Source organism: Pseudopodoces humilis, chromosome 8, assembly GCF_049639895.1.
Source record: "Pseudopodoces humilis isolate 2021_Gansu_Grassland_sample_001 chromosome 8, ASM4963989v1, whole genome shotgun sequence".
Classification (NCBI taxonomy): domain Eukaryota; kingdom Metazoa; phylum Chordata; class Aves; order Passeriformes; family Paridae; genus Pseudopodoces; species Pseudopodoces humilis.
In genome coordinates, this window is record NC_142207.1 from 18,602,102 (window position 1) to 18,619,384 (window position 17,283).

The 17,283-nt window shown below is 37.0% G+C and overlaps 1 protein-coding gene across 5 annotated transcripts in view; it reads left to right on the forward strand.

Annotated features, from left to right (window-relative positions):
- B3GALT1 (beta-1,3-galactosyltransferase 1) overlaps positions 1 to 17,283 on the forward strand; it is a 175,142-nt gene that overhangs the window by 2,714 nt on the left and 155,145 nt on the right. For all 5 annotated transcript variants that reach the window (XR_001331271.2, XR_001331272.2, XM_014249596.2 and 2 more), the window contains exon 2: positions 3,546 to 3,699. The gene's annotated coding sequence lies outside the window, so the exon portion shown is untranslated. The remainder of the gene's footprint in view (positions 1 to 3,545; positions 3,700 to 17,283) is intronic.

Sequence of the window (17,283 nt, forward strand, 5' to 3'; positions counted from 1 at the left end):
TATTGATGTTATTTGCCATGACTAGTAGGAAAATTATTTTTTTTGATACAGCTAGAGAAAACAAGAGGTATGCTTTTTAGAACTAAGCATATTTTAGAAATAAGTACATATGTACATTCAGTTGAACCAGTGAAGAGCTGCAGAAGATCATGGAAAAGATGAATGAATGATGTATCTCCTAGTTTTATCAGATTATGCAAACGGTACACGGATCTTTTTGGAAAAGCTCATGCTGTTTTTGAATTGCAGTTAAAATATGGGCTCATAGCTGTTAGCTGTGTCTCTGTCAAACGCAGCAACTCTAAATGCTGATGTATGGCAGCTCTGCAGAGCTCTAGATACACAGAAGTATAAAATGCCTCAGCATCCAAGTGTTCCCTTTGTGGCTCCCCCACAGCCCTCAGAGGTTTCCAGATGCTGATAGTATCTGCTGCTGCATAGCAGTGCCATGGGCATAGTGACCTAGAGTGCTCTGCTTGAACACCTCTGTCTCCTGAGAATGCCTTTCAAGGAAATAAGAGAAGGTCCTCTTAACAGGAATTCAGGTCCCAGTGCTGAGAGCACAGCTCTTCAACAGTGGGAGAGAGGCAAAGATGGGTAGGTGGCTCTTTGTCAGACTGCAGATATGTTGGTGGAAGAGATCAGCTTTCCCCAGCACAACCAGGAGAAAGAAAGGATGTATGAGAGTCTTGGGCCTGTTAGTGGCTACTGTTAATACAGAGATGAATCAAGGTGTGATAATAAATGAACTACAGATCTCAATTATGAGACACCCCTCTTGTATCACTACTTAAAATGTAGAATTGCCAGGTATTGCATGTGTAGTGGGGAGTGGACACTTCTTAACCCTCTTGCATTCTGATTTTTGTAGCTTTTGATTCAAACTAGTGGGAATAATCTACATAGCTGTAATAGTTACTCATCAAAACTCTATCGTTCCCTTAAGGATTAAAATGTGTAATTTAATGCATATATAAGTGTATAATTTAATGTATCACTACAAATATTTATGAAATACATAAGCATGCATTTTTTTCATCTGAAGAAGTTAGCAAATACTGGTGAGGGAGCTAATGGTAAAGAGTGTAGTGAACAAAGAAAATGCTATATAACTGAAATCTTGTGAGAATACTGTTGAGAAATTCATTAATTTCTGTGGAGTGTTGCCAGCATACTTTTTCCTTTTGCAGGTGTTCTTTATTATCAGCAGTCTCAAAATATTGCAATTAGAGTATGTCTATTTAATATATACACAGTTTCTGTACAGGAAGGAAGAAAACACCCGATAGATACTAGCTTTTGCACTCAATTTTTTGACTGCCATCCAAGTACCAGTAGGCTTTAAGTCTTACTATCTTTTGAGACTTACTTTAGTAAAAATGTGAATGACTTACATGGCTAACCTTGCTTCCCTTTGAGCAGTTCTGCAGCTCAGCTCTTTGAGGGGCTGATGTTTGTTTCTTTTGTCCCTCAGCAGGTGGCTACAGTTTCACTGAAACAGCTGATCTTGCTGTGGAACAACATCTGTGGCTTTTTGGGGTCACACTGCCTGGAGTAATGCAAATATTTCCTCCTAGGTCTGATCCTTATTTTTGTTTAAAGACATAGTACTAATGTACTGCTTAGCATAGGATTTTGTGTTGCAATTTATACTGAAGGACTGCTGTTATTCAGGCCTGACCTCCATCTTTCACAGCTTCTAAGAAACAGGGGTGTAACCTTCAGGGATTTTTCAGAGCTCAGTAGAAGATACTGAAGGCAACTGAAGTGAAGAACATCAGAAAATCTCTGCTGTGTCAGACCAGTGGACCTTCATACTGGGGATTCTGTCTCTGACAGTGACATTAAGGGATGCTGTAGGGACTATACACAAACCTAGCCATTTTATGAACCTATTCTCTTGTACTCATCCTGCATACTTGATTGTCATATTGTGGATGGTGGCTATATATCTGCTCAGTGATTTTAGAGCCCATTTGTGGACCTGCAAACCAAGAACTTGTCGTTTTCAAACTTGCTGATGCTTTACTATCTTCACAACCTTCTGTGGCAGCAAGTTCCAGAAGCTTACTACTGCCTTTGTAAAGAAGTACTTAATTCTTTATAAACTAATGTTGTGCTAGCTTTGTAAAAGGTCCCTTAGTTCTATTACTAAAGGATTTAGCTTTACATTAGTTTATTTACCCTCTTCATGTTTTGATTGATCATATCTTGTTTCAGTCTTCTTTTCTAACTAAAGAGCTCCTCAAGTCTATTTTTCTAAGGCAGGCACTTCATCCTTTTGATATTTTATTCTCTGACTAGAGTCTGTTCTTGAGATGCAGAGACCGGAAGTACTTGAGACATGGATGGACCAAGGTTGTATAAATGTGCACTGACTTCTTCTCGATGCTTTTCCTCATGGTACCCAATGTTTTGCTAGGGTTTTTCTTGCTGTTGTACATAAGGCTCTGTCAATAATGACTGCTGGATTTTTTTCTCCAGTCATTTGTCATCATGGTGTGTATATGACTGAGATTTTCCATGCAATGTATTAGCCTACATACATCTACATTGAAGCTCATTTGTCATCTTTTTGTCCACTCTGAGTCCTGCTCAGCGCTTCTGGAGCTCTTTGCCATCATGGTGGCATTAGTTCCATGCTCAAAGACAACTTCTTGTCTTTGTCTCAATTTTGCCAACAGTATCTTACCTTATGAGTTTTTTTGCATGTATGTCTATGAGGAATAAAAGTGTCGTAGCATATAAGACAAGGGTGTTCATAGAGTTAAAAATATTTTGATTGTAACACAGGCTTTGGTTTTTAGCTAGGAGTTTTTTTGTTTTTGTTTTGTTTGTTTGTTGTTTTTTTTAAAACCTCAATAAACTCAGACAGGTTAATGCTGTATCCAGAAATCCAGACCAGAAAAAAGAGAGAGAAAACTCTAAAAAATGCCATTCTTAGCACTTATTCTAACTGCAATGAATGGGGAAGTTAGAGTGGTGATACATAGTATTTGATCCATTTTGAGTGCTGCTAAAATAATTTTTAATTAAAACCAAAGAAGCTTTTAAAAATATTGGAGTGCAAAGTGATTTACTCAAATACCTTTAATGCTTTCCTAGCCTCTCCACAGATTCAATACACAACAGCCTTAACTCCAGTGCTATCTAATTAATCACCTTTCATTTGTGAACTACATTTCATAGTAAAATGAAAATAATAACTAAAGCTTTTCTTCTCCTCCCTCCCAGTTGTATTAGAGGTTAGGCTGGAAGCCCGCCATATGGAAAGGATCTCTTCATGTTCCTTGTTCAAAGCCAGGCTAGTCATTCGATACTCAGAGCATGTCGCTTAGAAAAGCTGCTGCACTGCCAACAGCATTGAGAGTGAGGTTTAAAGAAACATCAGAAATGTATTATTAGTGTGCTGTGTTACTACCTAGTGTTACTTAGTAATAAATGGGGTTTCACAGCAGGGCAAGTAATTCCAGCAGGGTGTCTGTAATGATCCTGTTTTCCCTTCTCTCAGTTACAGTAACACCATCCTTCCTAACCCTTTGCAGAACTACTTGCACACGTAAATCTGGCAGAAGACCTCTCCTCCACCCTGGCCACTGACTTAAAAAGCCAAAACAAAACAGAAACCCACTTTCTGCCAGCTTGAATCTGCTTCACAGAGGACCTTATGAAGGCAAGGGAGGACACAGAACTATGAAGGTAAATGCAAGAGGAGGGCAAGATGGTTGAACAGCAGCAGTTAATAAGTGCCTTATGTGCTTGTCAAACTCCAGTCTGAAGTGCTGTTCTGTTTCTTGATTTATTGTTGTTCAAGTACTTGGCAGAAGTACAGGACTATTTCAGTAGGCAGCCTATTGCTTTGTTAATTTAAATATTTAGCTTAAAGAATTACATTTTATTTCCTTTGAAGAAAGGCCCCAGCTGTTCTACTACCCATTTATGAGGTCATCTGCTGTGTAAATCTGGTTGTCTAAAAGACTGTTACCAACTGTAGTTGGTTGCAGCAATAGAATTCTTCTTTCATTTTGTTTCACACTATAATACAGTTCATCAGAACAGCTTTTTCAAATTAGCATGTATTGAAGTACATGTCAAATATATTTCTACTACTTGATTGTTGTTATGGGTGGTTTAAAGTTATATTCCTGATCTAATGGATGCTGTTTGCTGAATCTGTAGCAATTAAAACAAGGCAGTTTCCTAAGGAAAAAAGTTTTGGTGTATTCCATTTGCATGGTGTGCTTGAAACCTACCCAGTGCTACTTCATGACAAGCATGTCCATGTGTACAAGTAGCTGCAAAGTCAAAACAGCCTTCTGTTGGCTGATGCAGCTCAAAATTAGTTTAGTGTGGCCCAGTGAGCTCATGGTAGCCTGCAAAGATGTCACGGACGGACATGAACACTGTTAGCCTGCAGAGTCTTTTTCCCCAGTACTTACAGGCCACAGTAGTGATAATTGCTGAAGCTGTGCTGAATACATTTGGCAGCAGTGATAGAGCAGTGCCACATGTGCTGCTTATCTGCCTTAAACAGACTAGCATTTCAAAAAGTGGAACTTGTGTTCCATTGTTCAATTGTGACAATATCTTCTTGTGTTAAGATGTGCGCAGTCATTCATCTAACATTTTTATAAGATACTTCAGAATCATTAGCCAAATTTTACTATGTTCTTCCCTAAAAAAATACTCAGATGTAGGTATGATGGTACATGTAAATGAAGCCACACCATTGTGGGCATCCAAAAAATATTCTAAGTTAATTTCTTTTAGGTATGCTTTTTAAGAAGATACATTAAAACTCAATAATTCATAAGGTCTGTTAGGCAGCTAGTAAGAGTGGCATTAGTACAGTGATAGCATTGTACTATAAAAATCTGTTATATTGATGTTTACCCAGAGCTTTCAGCATTTGCAAGATTTTTCCATGTAGAAAAATAATACATTTAACTTGGATTTCAGACTTTGTAGTAAAGCCACTGTTCTTTCATCTTGCCAAGCTTTTGAGTATGCTAGATTTTTGTTAAAAGACTACAGAAAATGCACCTTAGCTCAAATATAATCATAAACTAAATTTTGTTATATGTAGTTTATACTGTATTTGCTTAACATAACCTAGGTAGTAACAGAGCACTGCTAAAAGTTAGCTAAATGATTCAAATATATGAGGGTTTCATCACAAGAATTAAACTTGAAATGTAAGTTTCTTACCAAGTTAGTGGTAACTAGTTCATGTTGAGTCTGATGTCTCTAATTTACTTGCTCAGGATTCACCTCTACCCAGTCAGTTTGTTAAGAGCTCATTACTTTTGCTCTGAAATACTTTTACACAAATATTTTGCTGTGTTGCAGCTAAGGTGGAAAAATATTTTGTAAACCTTTTGGGCTCAGGCGGTTTTGACTGCATGTGACCTGATATTTTGGAACTATTCAGAATTATTGTTAATGCGGTTCTTTCTATCAAGGTCACAGTAAAGGTTCTGTGTGGTTTTTCCAACTTTTAGAGATGTACCCAAACTTCTTAAGGGTTTTTTTTCCCATGTTTCAGACTATAAATGTTTATATTATTGGGCCATGGTTCTACTGACACAACATGCAGTTGTTTGAAAGTAATTTTTAGTCATGGTTTTAACAACATGACTTCAAGCAGCTGAATTAACAATACTACCTGATTTTACATGTTGAAAAGCATTTTGTAATTCTCTTATAGACAAAGCATATGTGTCAGGTAGAACAAAGCAATTACCATCTCGTATGTTGAAACATACTCTGATTAAAAAGTATGATGATTAATACCAGAAATCAGTTTTGCTATCAGTTCTAGTACAAACACTTTCAGTAAAGAAACAGTCTTTGAGACTAAGTTATCTGTAGAACATGTTAAGAAGATTGTACTGAGTACAGCACACACATGGTGTCAGATTTGGCTCCTGGATTCCCTGCTGCTGTGAACACCAGAGCAGATTTGCTTGGGCCAGAGATAATCAAAGGATGTGGTGGATCTGTTTCAGTCACATTATGGACATGGTATGGTCAGAACTAGTTGGTTCCTGCCTGTAGAAAGCAAGTGGGTGAGCGGGATGAGATCTGCCGGATCTGCCAGGAAGTATTTTTAGGTGCAGGGACATACATGGGTACCTGGTGGCACTTGTACTTGCCTGGGTGGATGAAGTTCAAGGACACTCCAGCTCGGTCCCCTGGTTGAGCCTTTGCCAGTGGCACCACAGTTGTGTGAGGACACTACAGACTCAAGTGGCTGTTAACTGGCTTTGTGACAGCCTACTCCTCTTGTAGAATCTCACACATTCAAGAGCTTGGCCTAGCAGTTCTAAAGAGATGATAAAGATGCTGACCAGAAGTTTAGTTTCAACATTTCTCATTTCAAAAATAATCTAAATATACTGTATATATGTATTTATGCATGTCTACATTGTTAATCTGTTATGTGTACTACCTCAGAATTCTGTAACTGCTTCCCTTTTGTATGTGTTGTTCTTATGTGCCAGTATTTCATAACTCACTGGATGACATCTTTGCCTGATTTGTCAAGAAGGGCATGGTATTAGTATCTCTTCTTTGTTATCTGATGGACTATTTTAATGGAAGAAAATAAAGCAATTTATATGACTTTCATATATTTTCATTGTTGAAAAATAAAACAGTTATCTTTTGAAGCTGATATTCACATATTTCATATGTAAACCATAAAGATTGTTGTAATCTTGACTTCTTTTGCTATACATTAGCTAGATAAGAATGTTAATGTTTGATGTATAAGTACCAGGTTATCTCATGGGATATTAAAATTTTTGAGGTATTTCTGTCTTAGGAGACAAAGACTTATAGTATTTTAGCAGTTAGAATATATGGTAATATGAAAAATAACTGAAAGAGCCATAGAAATGGCATGGAGTTTAGAAAGTAATGGAGCCCAGATTGGTTAAATTGAGGACTTAAAACTGGAAGACTGTTTCTTTCTTTAACTCGTAAAACTTAGACTAGAAATTTTTCAATGAAATGCAATGAGATGCTTAAAGTCAAATAGATTTTCTGACTCTGTAAGTAATACAGTTATATTGTAATGAAAATGCAGGAGGTGTTCCCTGTGAAACACAGCACTAATATTTCATGTATAACCAATATGGAAGTGATTAAATTGTTTTACAAGCAAAGGTTGGTAGCATGGTAACAAGAAACATTATAAGCTAATACTGCCTCTATCTGAAGATGTATTGTTTTGTGGTAATGAAATATTGTAATAACCTTGCACACCTGTAGAGAAGAACCTCAACTATAACTCTCTGGAGTTATTCTCCAAACAGTATATAATATTTTTCTGTATTTATATATTTATAAATATCTTTATTTCCTACTTATATATAAAATATAATAATTATTGTAAGCAGAACTGTAAGAATGAAATGACCATATTAAATGTTAACAAATGCATAAAAGGTGGGCTAATGTATAAGTATGCAGGTAGAGATATAATATTTTTTCAAAAGTAAAAATAGTTGATTGCCAAGGGTGTTTCACATTAATGTCCTTATCCAAAACCCACTAGACTAAGTAAAGTGATCTCTAGCACCTCAGTTAAATTCAGTCAGTCTTAAGTTCCTTCCCCTCTTCCATAAGAATGAAAAGCCAGGACTTTGTTGAATTTCAGTGAATCCAGGATTTATACTTTCCTTTTCTACAAAAACTGTAGCCTGGGACTTTATCAGGATAGTATCTGTACTGAATTTGCTCTTTCAGTATTTGTTTACTGTCAGGAACACCTTGCTCAATTTTTGCACTATATTTGTTCTGGAATAATGAGAGAGATAAAGTGAAAACTGTGTGAGTTTGGGTGAAAAATTTAAGTTGGCAATTTAATATTAAATTTGACATGGATTTTAAGGTTTTAAAGGAGAATTGAAATAAAATTGTATGCTCTGTTTTATAAGGATGGTTTGAGCATTGCTAGAAAGTTTGTATTTTATTTTTTGGTTTTCAGTTTTTGCAAAACTGTTATTTTTTCTTTTCTGATCCAGCTAGATTTTCATACATAGGAAGGCATGTTACATCCATATGTTCTTTGGTCCTTTAAAATATATAACATTTTCGTCATCTGGGGCATTCATATAACCCAATTATTTCTTGTTATGGGGAAATTCAGAACTGAAAAAGCTTTTACCTACAGATTTTTGTGCTTGTTAGCTTAAAAGGGAAACAGCCTGCCCCCTCTTCTTCCTACATTATATAGTGGTATGACAATAGTTCTTTTAATTAGGTCATTAAGATATATAGAGAAGACCTGACTTGGAAGACCTAAATTACATAAATGTCACAGAAAAGTCAATAGGATGTTAGTTCACGAAATGAGAATCTCACTAAACAAAAGACTGTACTGCTACTAATAGAAGTTTGCACCAAGGTTGAATTCATAACACACTACCAGCTATACTGCATAGGATCTCTGATGGAAATGCGGTTTGAACTCCAATGTTCACTCAGTATGGAAGTGATGAATACATGGTTCTAATAGAAATGCTATTTCTTCTGCAAGGTAGTTATCCAGTGACTGAAGATGAGTACTTTGGTTCAGGAATTGGGCATGACAATTAGCAGTGTTCTAACTAGGATTTACTTCAATGGCATTTTATTAAATATGCCAATTTCTGTATGGTGTTTGACTGCAGGTGGTGGGGACACAGGACTTTTTAGAAAATGCATTTCTGCTTCACCATGTAAGATGCTGTCCAGGTCCCTGTTCTAGGGTCATGTCAAAAATTGGCGTAAACTCATACGGGAATATCATTTGCACGTTTTCAGGGCCGGTTTCTTTGAAGGGTACCAAGGAAGGTGCTTGAAGTGTAGTCACACAGCACGTGCTTTGCTTTTTATCAGAGAAGTATCAGTCAACAGAGCGGGGGTGGTTGTTGTCTTGTTCAACGCAGATTTCATTCCTTTCTGAGGTCTGTACCAGTTCCCAAGACAGAATTTCCTGAAGGGAAAGGATAACGCTGTCCTGCTTTTGCCGTGTTTGGTGGCTAGCTAACAGGTGCTGTTTGCTGTTCTGTCCTGGAGCTGCTGTCTTTTTAACCATGCACAGGGCTGCATGCCAGTGGAGGCTGATGTACAAAAATAGCAAACTCGCCTCTGCCTAAACGTGCTAACCTGACCAGCCTCATCAGACTCGAAGGCTTGACTTGCACTGGGGAAGTTAACTGTCTGCTGTAACACCCTTTCCCTAGCAGAGGGGAGGAAATTCCTAAATGTTGGTGGAGGGTTCAGTTCATTTGTGAAGTATTAATGAGCTGTTATTATTCTGGTATTACCTTTAAAATATTTTATGGTGTGTTATAAGGAATAACAATGTCACAGCAGCCACATCTTACGAGGTGTGATGCACGAGCACGAGTCTAGTTGTTTTAAATATGGACTATTTTCTGTCTTTCCCCAGATATTAACTAAGTTCACTTAAACAGATTTTGGATGGCACAAGAAGCAATAGTCTACTTAAAAGCTTATAGTTATTTGAAAATACTTGCAATTCCATTAAGTATGTGAATGAAGTACAACCAAAAGACTTCAGCTTTCCACAAAATAAATCCAGAGTCTTCACTCTTATCAGCATGCTGAGAGTTACATTTTCCATCTAAAGTGGATTTCTAGCTCATGATTATAATTCTTATATAAATGGTTAGTTTTTATTGGGAAGATATTTCTTGGTTTGCAAAAATACTTTTTTTCCTTGGTGCTAAAATCATTGAGGTGGAAGATTTGCAAAAGAAACTTCAGTATCAGAACCCAAATGAGGCAAAGGGCTAAAAATGCATCTTAAGGACCATTAGTCAGAACAATTTGAGGTGACAGTAGCCAAGATTGTTTTATATATGAAGTTCATCAGATAGAAAGTTGGTTTCTTTAGCTGGAAAAAATGCCTGAAGCGGTATATTTTTGCTGCAGTTGCTAGGGAGCAGTTTACACTGTATCTGTGGGATATAATGTGAGTTGTATAAAATGCACTATGCTGCTAATTTACCTCAGAGTGGTTAGAGCTGAATATTACATTCACAGAGCACATCTTATTGTACAAAAAATGAAGATGAGATGGATGTTCTTAGTAATGTTAGGTGACAGAGCCACTGTGGTATAAAAGGCACAGTACACATGTCAGTAGGCTGACAGGAGCATGTCAGTACTACATGATCCTTAGGCGGGGCTATGATTAGGTGAGCAAAAAATTAATACATCAGCTAGATGGGAGGAAAGAACACAGCAGAGAAGTAAAACCTGTGTTTTCATGTATTTGACAGATCTTTGGAAGGAACAAAGTCCTGAGAATCCCAAATAGTGTAGTCTTTTTTTAAGACTAGCTTACTTGACTGGAAGTCTGTGCTACCAGTAGTATGGTGTTCAACAAAAATGAGAATGGGTGAATCACAGGGGGATCTGGCTATCCCTGCTCCAAAGTGAAAATGCTGCACTGCATTTGGAAACAAAACTTCTTAGCTATGAAATGTCAACATCTGTAATATAAACCTCTGTAATTACTTATTTTATATATTATATTATTATATATTAAGTTATAGGACTTTGTAATTTTATTTCAGAATCTGTCAAATTGGAATTATTTTGGTTGAAAACACAGCTTTAACAGTTCAATATTATTAAAACTGTAAATGCAATACATAAATTATACAGCTATGCCACTGAAACTTGTTTTTATAGCATTAAGCATTCCCAAAGATTATCAAAATACTGCTATAGATTTCCTTTTTAATATAATAATTGAAATCTCACCAATATTTTTTCCTTACTGCATCAGTACAAAGATACTGTCTTTAAGTGAACTGTTTCACTCATTTGAGCACTGCTGCAAGTTTGTCTCATACAGTGTATACAGAGATTGAGTTTTCCTCAGCAATTACTGCATTTGTTCAAAGTGAATTAGAAAATCCAAAATGTTAGGAATACTCTTTAATTAGATGATTAAAGAACCAAGCAAGCAGTGTGATGTTCAGATAAAAACAAAAGGTATTCTGTAGCCTTTTTAGGCCATGGTATAATTCAGACAGGACATGAGTTGTACTGTGTAATTGAAGTGCCACAAAAGGGTTTATTGTTTCTTGAAATACTGTATGGCATATATTTATAGTTTTCAAGCAATTTTGTCTTTCCAGACTCAGCTGCTTCACCTTGAAAGATGCTTTGAATAAGCAATCTCACAGTAAGCTGTCTGAAAACATGATGTTATTCCAAAGAACAATTTGAAACCCTTGGACTTGGCCTTCACAAAACTTTGTTTACAGATACTAACAAAATGCAGCTGAAGTTAATGAAGTTATATACACTAGCTACACTAGCCAAAGATTAAAAAAAAAAACCCAACCCTTTCATAACCTGCTTTTGCACATTATGGACTTCTCCAAACTTTTTAAATTTTAGAGGGGTTTTTTTTCCTTCTGTTGACTCTTCCAACAGTTTAGCTCCTCTAAGTTTTTCATAAAGATCCAACTTTTTTTTTCCCAAAGAAAACTTTTGGTGAAGAAACATCTCAAATTGATTTGAAAGACTCTATTCACAGTACAGTCTTTAAGTGATACTGCCTTTTGTATAGATTTCCACATGTATTGTTCTGAGAAGCGGTTCCTAATTTCTAAAATGCTCCTTTTTAAATAAAATACAATAACTTCCTTCTGTAGTTTTTATATAATTGATTATATTTTTATAAGCTTTAATTATTATTACATACATTCACATGTTTTTCATTTAACTGTTTGGGTTTGCTTTTGTGAATGAAGAATGTAAAATGAATAATTCAAAAGAAAACAGGACTGGACATTTTAATTGCTGTTGTATATAGTTGTCTGCTATCCTACTTTTGTTCTACTTCACTTCTGAAATAGCATAAGGCATTTCTGTTAGTAACACAAAGAGGAATATTTTGTAAAGAAACAGTCTGAAAATACTTTAATCTATCTCTTAAAATATGAAGTACATTATTTCTATTCCTTCTTTCCTTCTATTAAATTCAAGTGTTCTGACTTGGACAATGGCCATGGGAAACACCAAGGTACAGTCAAATACTTTTGCTTTCCTTGGCACAGTGAAAATATCTACCTGGTTTTTTTTTAAATGTCTGTTGACGTGTATCTCCCAGAAAGTTATTTTCAGTTGAAATGTTTGGTACTTACAACAAGATTGTTGGGATTTTTTACCAGTAATGATCATGGGAGAGGAAGGGGCAAAAGTTGGAAAATAAATCTAGAACTGGAATATAAATGCTTAAATGGGATGTAATTTGCCCGTTCTAAATACCAGTGCTGTCTGGATCTCCTAGTCATAAATTAAAATCCATTTTCTCAAGTTCACCACTAAATTCTTGGCACCTTTTTTGTAAAACTAGTCAAAATTTTGTTCTGTCTTGTTTAAAAACAACCCTTTCAATCTGCAAATGCCACCTGAGTTGTCAAATATTCACAGAGACCATACTCAGTCTTACATAATGAAATAATATTTTTGTTTTATGTCTGTTGTCGTGGTTTAAACCCAGCCAGCAACCAAATGTCACACAGCTGCTCACTCACTCCCCCACCGGTGGGATCAGGGAGAAAATCAGAAGGTAACAGTGAGAGAACTCACAGGTTGAGGTGAAGGCAGTTCAGTAGCAAAGGAAAAGCTGTGCACACAAACAAAGCCACACAAGGCACTCACCCTGGGAGCAGCAGTTCCCAAGGGCAGGCCGGTGTTCAGCATCTCCAGGACAGCCAGGGCTCCTCCACCCCTAACTGTGCCTTGGGAAGACAAATGCCATCATTCCAATTGTCTCCTTAATCCTCCTTCCTCCCTTCTCTTTATACACTGAGCATGATGCCATGTGCTCTGGAATGTCCCTTTGCTCAGCTGGGGTCACCTGTCCCAGCTGTGTCTCCCAGGCACCCCCAGCCCCTCTCCAGTGTGGCTGTACAAGGAGCAGAAAGGGCCTTGGCTCGGTGCAAGCCCCACTCAGCAATAACAAAACATCTCTGTATTATCAACCCTGTGTTCAGCACAAACCCAAACACAGCCCCCTACCAGCCACTGCGCAGAAAGTTAACTCTACCCCAGCCAAAAGAAGTTGTCTGTGAAGGGGGATGTGATTTTTAAGTATCTCTCCATTAGGTCATTCATAGAGATTGCAGTTAATTGATACTTTGCTGGAGTTACTCTTGGTAGTTCTATTCGCTGAAGTCTTTTACAGCAACATACTTCAGTTTGTGAGACAGCCATATATTACTGCAAAATAGCATGCAGTGTCATATTTAGTTTCAGAGCTGTTCCACCAGTATTGATAATATTATATATCATAATGTAACAAATCATGTTAATTATTATAGTATATTATATATACTTTTTACATGTATGTAATTTGGATGCCCTTGCATGAGGCAGCATAAATATAAAAAACAGCCACTTCTCTAGAACACCTGAAGTTTGCTGTTAATGATTCAATCCTCATTAGATATAGAAATTATAGGGTATATTTGCATTTGTAATTTTTGCTGTCAAGAAAAAAAACATTCTTAAAAGGAAGGAAATATCTTCTGGTAAGCTATATTTTCACAGACTTTAGCTTCTAATCTGATGGGATTGTTGACAATCCTCTGATTGATTTCTTAGGTCAACTGAGAATTCAGGTTTTCATCACAAATAAAATTTGTGAAGTCAACAAAATTTATGATGTCTTGCTACTATCTGCAAATGTTTTTGCACTTCCAGTACTTTTTAATTTTTAAATACAACTACAGAGAAAAACAATATAGTAATAGCAGTGGGTTCTAATTTTATCAGTCATGATACTTCTTGTTGATTTTGTTGGAAAAATATTAAGTCGGCTTTGGCACTGAGCTGTTAAAGCTCAGATATTTACAGGAGGCAAAATGAGTATCTGTGAACTCTCTATTTCCAGAGCAGCAGTCACAAAAAAAGTGTAGGCATTTATATGCAAATCCTGAGCCCTCCCAGGAAAATGTTCAGGAATTTGAGGTGTGGCATAGGGAAAATACTGGAATGCTGCTTCTGCTCCTTTCGTAAGTATCTGTAGATCCTGTGTCTGAGCTGTGTGAATTGCTGTGTCCAGGCAGGGCATTCAGTTAGCTTGGCTGGTTTACCCCACATACACACAATTCTTAAATGTCCAGAGATAGCAACTGTGTGACTAGTAGAGTAATTCCAAACTGTAATTTAGAGGTGAAATTATAATGTCTTTAGTGCCATATATTCTGTAGTCTTTATGTGACATTGTTCCTGATGGACATTTTACCTAGATAGTACCTGCTTGTTTACAAAAGCATGAATGAGCTTTGGGCTGCTCAGAGACAGCAGCTGTGGCAGGTATGATCCTTCCCTGCTGTTTTATGTTGGAATCACAAGTCAGGGCTGGAAGCTGTTTCAAGGTGACAGCACTGTAGCTACTCAAGGATGTAGCCTAGGGCAGTAGACCTCTATATTGTAGTTTTGGTGCTATATGTGTTTAGACGTACATTAAAATGTTTGGCCTTGCTGTGCAGAACTGATGCAGAGATTCTGAACAGTAGTGAATCATCTTATTCTGCCATTACACCCTTAATTTTCACTACAGTGTTTATCCCAGCATTTCCACCCAGCTCTGGGATGGCTGTAAATTGCTTATTCAAGTTATAAGAAAAAGAAAAGGACCTAGAGCAGTGAGACAAAATAGAATGTATGGTGAATCACAGCCAAAGTCTATCAGTCCTGTTTCTCCTAATAAAGACTCTACTACTGCTGCTCAGCAAGCAAATATTAGATTTCAAATAATAGCTTTGACTCATTAAATTCCCTTAGTCCCGCCCATAGCTCTATTTTCTGAAAGAAAAGATGCTTCTACAGTGTAGTTCATATTAATTAGATAATCCTACCAAATAGCTGGATTGTGCAAGAAAGACCAGGTTGTCTCCAGCTGTCTAAAGATGGAGGTGAGGTTGGACAAAGCAGGTAGCTGCATTTCAGTCAATGAAGAGTAATTTAAGGTGAATTACATTAAAGCTGACTAGTGTCAATCTGCCCAGGCAATTACCACCTGTTCCTCCCTATGCACAGACCAGCTATTCTTCCTATGTAAGAAAGCCACAGACCTGTGTAAGAAAGTTTTCCAATGACTATTATACTAGACAGAGGCTGACCAATAAGCAATTTCCTTCGGCTTGCTGCATTGTGGCATCAAGTTTTCAACCATGGGTGACTCCTGTTTCCAGCTCTAAAATATGTAAATCAGGCGTGAATTAAGTTATGTTGCCAAGATCTCCTTAATGCAACTTTTAAATGTAAATAAAGTTGCAGGAGTTGCACTGCAAGTGAGCTTTATTCTGATAGTGTCCTTTGGTAGGTGTCATGGAGTCTCCTTCTCTGGAGATACTCAGAACCTCCCTGGATGTGATTCTGTGCAACATGCTCTAAGTGATCCCGCTTTGGCAGGGGGCTTTGATTAGGTAGACCTTCCAACCTCAATGTAAGTCTGCATTCCTCTGGGAATGAAGCTGAGAACTGAGAACTCTGATTAGTTGGGGTTGTTTTTTTTTGTCAAATTGATGAAGGTACCTAAATCACTAACACTGTCTTCTTAATTTAGCACTTGCTTTCAGAAGGCAAGAAGAACCACCAAGGAACTATATCATTGGTTACTCTTACAGATTCTGGAGATGCTGAACAGGCCTCACATGCTCCATATGAGTTGTGCTTGTTTAGTGCAGACTTGGTTCTGTTGTTGGGTTTTTTTTTTAACTGCCAACTAATCTTGAGGAAACTTGTGATCAGCATTTCCTTGATGATAAATGAAGTAAACAACTAAGAGCTCCTTGTCTGCTTTTCTGAAGTATGGGACCACTCAGATTGATAGCATCCACAAAACAGAAGACTCATTTGCACTTTCCTACTCTCCAGCTGCTGTGTTTGGTATCATAAAATATAGGGTCAGGATGGTATGCCAGAATTATTCATTCTTTGATGAATGAGACTTCAATGAATAGGAACAGAGGTTTTGTTCACCTTTCTTCTAAATAGAATGTGAGGCTGTACAAGGATCTTTCAATAGCGCTGTACAGGGGATCTTTTCTATACCTGAATTAGAAAATCCTAAAGGTAAATGACAGATCGTTGTTTCCCTTTTACTAGAAGAGAAAATTGGCATGGAGTAGTGAGAGCTTGTAGTCAAAGAGAGGCCTCTAAAGTCACAGATTTCTCATAACCATTTGTCAGTAAAGTATGGTTTGTACCCCTGTGTCTGGTCATTTTCCCCAAACATTACAAGGATTTTCTGTGGTCTAATCTGGTATGTTCTAGATGTTCAAAACAAAACAGAACAATTGTACTACATATATATTTTGTAGTCTTCATGAATATGTTTAAATTCATAGTCCCCTGAAATTATAAAAAAAAAGTATATCTGATAAAGATACACCTTTCTGATAATAGCAGTTTAATTAAGCATTGTTTTTCACGAAAACTGGTGATCCAGAAAATTACGTATAATTTAAATTATAAGTCACTGTTAATACCAGTTAAAATTAAGATTACTGTCTGCCACTTGCATTCTTTGTTACACATCTGTTGACAGAAAATATGGGTATGGAATACTGGTATGATGGTACAAGCTTCCTTGGCCTTGCTGCCAGTTATTAACTCAAGTAGAAAACTTGGCAGGTGGAGTTGGGCTTCTGACCCTTTGAAAAGGGCATCTTCCTTTGACAGAAGGACCTCCTTCAAATCACAAGTCAAGAAACAGGATTAATAGATGTGAAAAGCAGTTGTGTGCAGACCACAGCCAGCATGAAAAAGGTTAAGGCAAGATTCAGACAAACAGTAAGACAGAGAAATGAAAAAACAGCCATGTGGTTATGTGGCTAGTGACGACACCTAAAACTAGTCGTGGTGTGTAGAAAACTGAAGGAATTAGTCATTAGGTTATTTTGGAAACCTCAAAAAAACTCCAAACCCACAAACAGAAAAGCAACAAGCAAAACCAAACCAAAAGAAACAAAAAAACCCCAACCAAACCAAACCCCCACTGGGGAAAAACTATTGCTCTCTATCTCTGCATTTAACTTGTAAATTATTTTAATGTAAGTTGCTTGGTTTTTTTAACTCCTGAATGCTGGAGTACTTTGTCTAACACAGGCATCTTCATACAAAGGGCAAGAAAGGCGCCTGGATAAATGTCTAAATTCCCCTGTATGATGATACTCATTCAGGGACTGTATAGTGTGGCCAAACCAATTTTTTGCACAGAATGTTAAGAGCCTA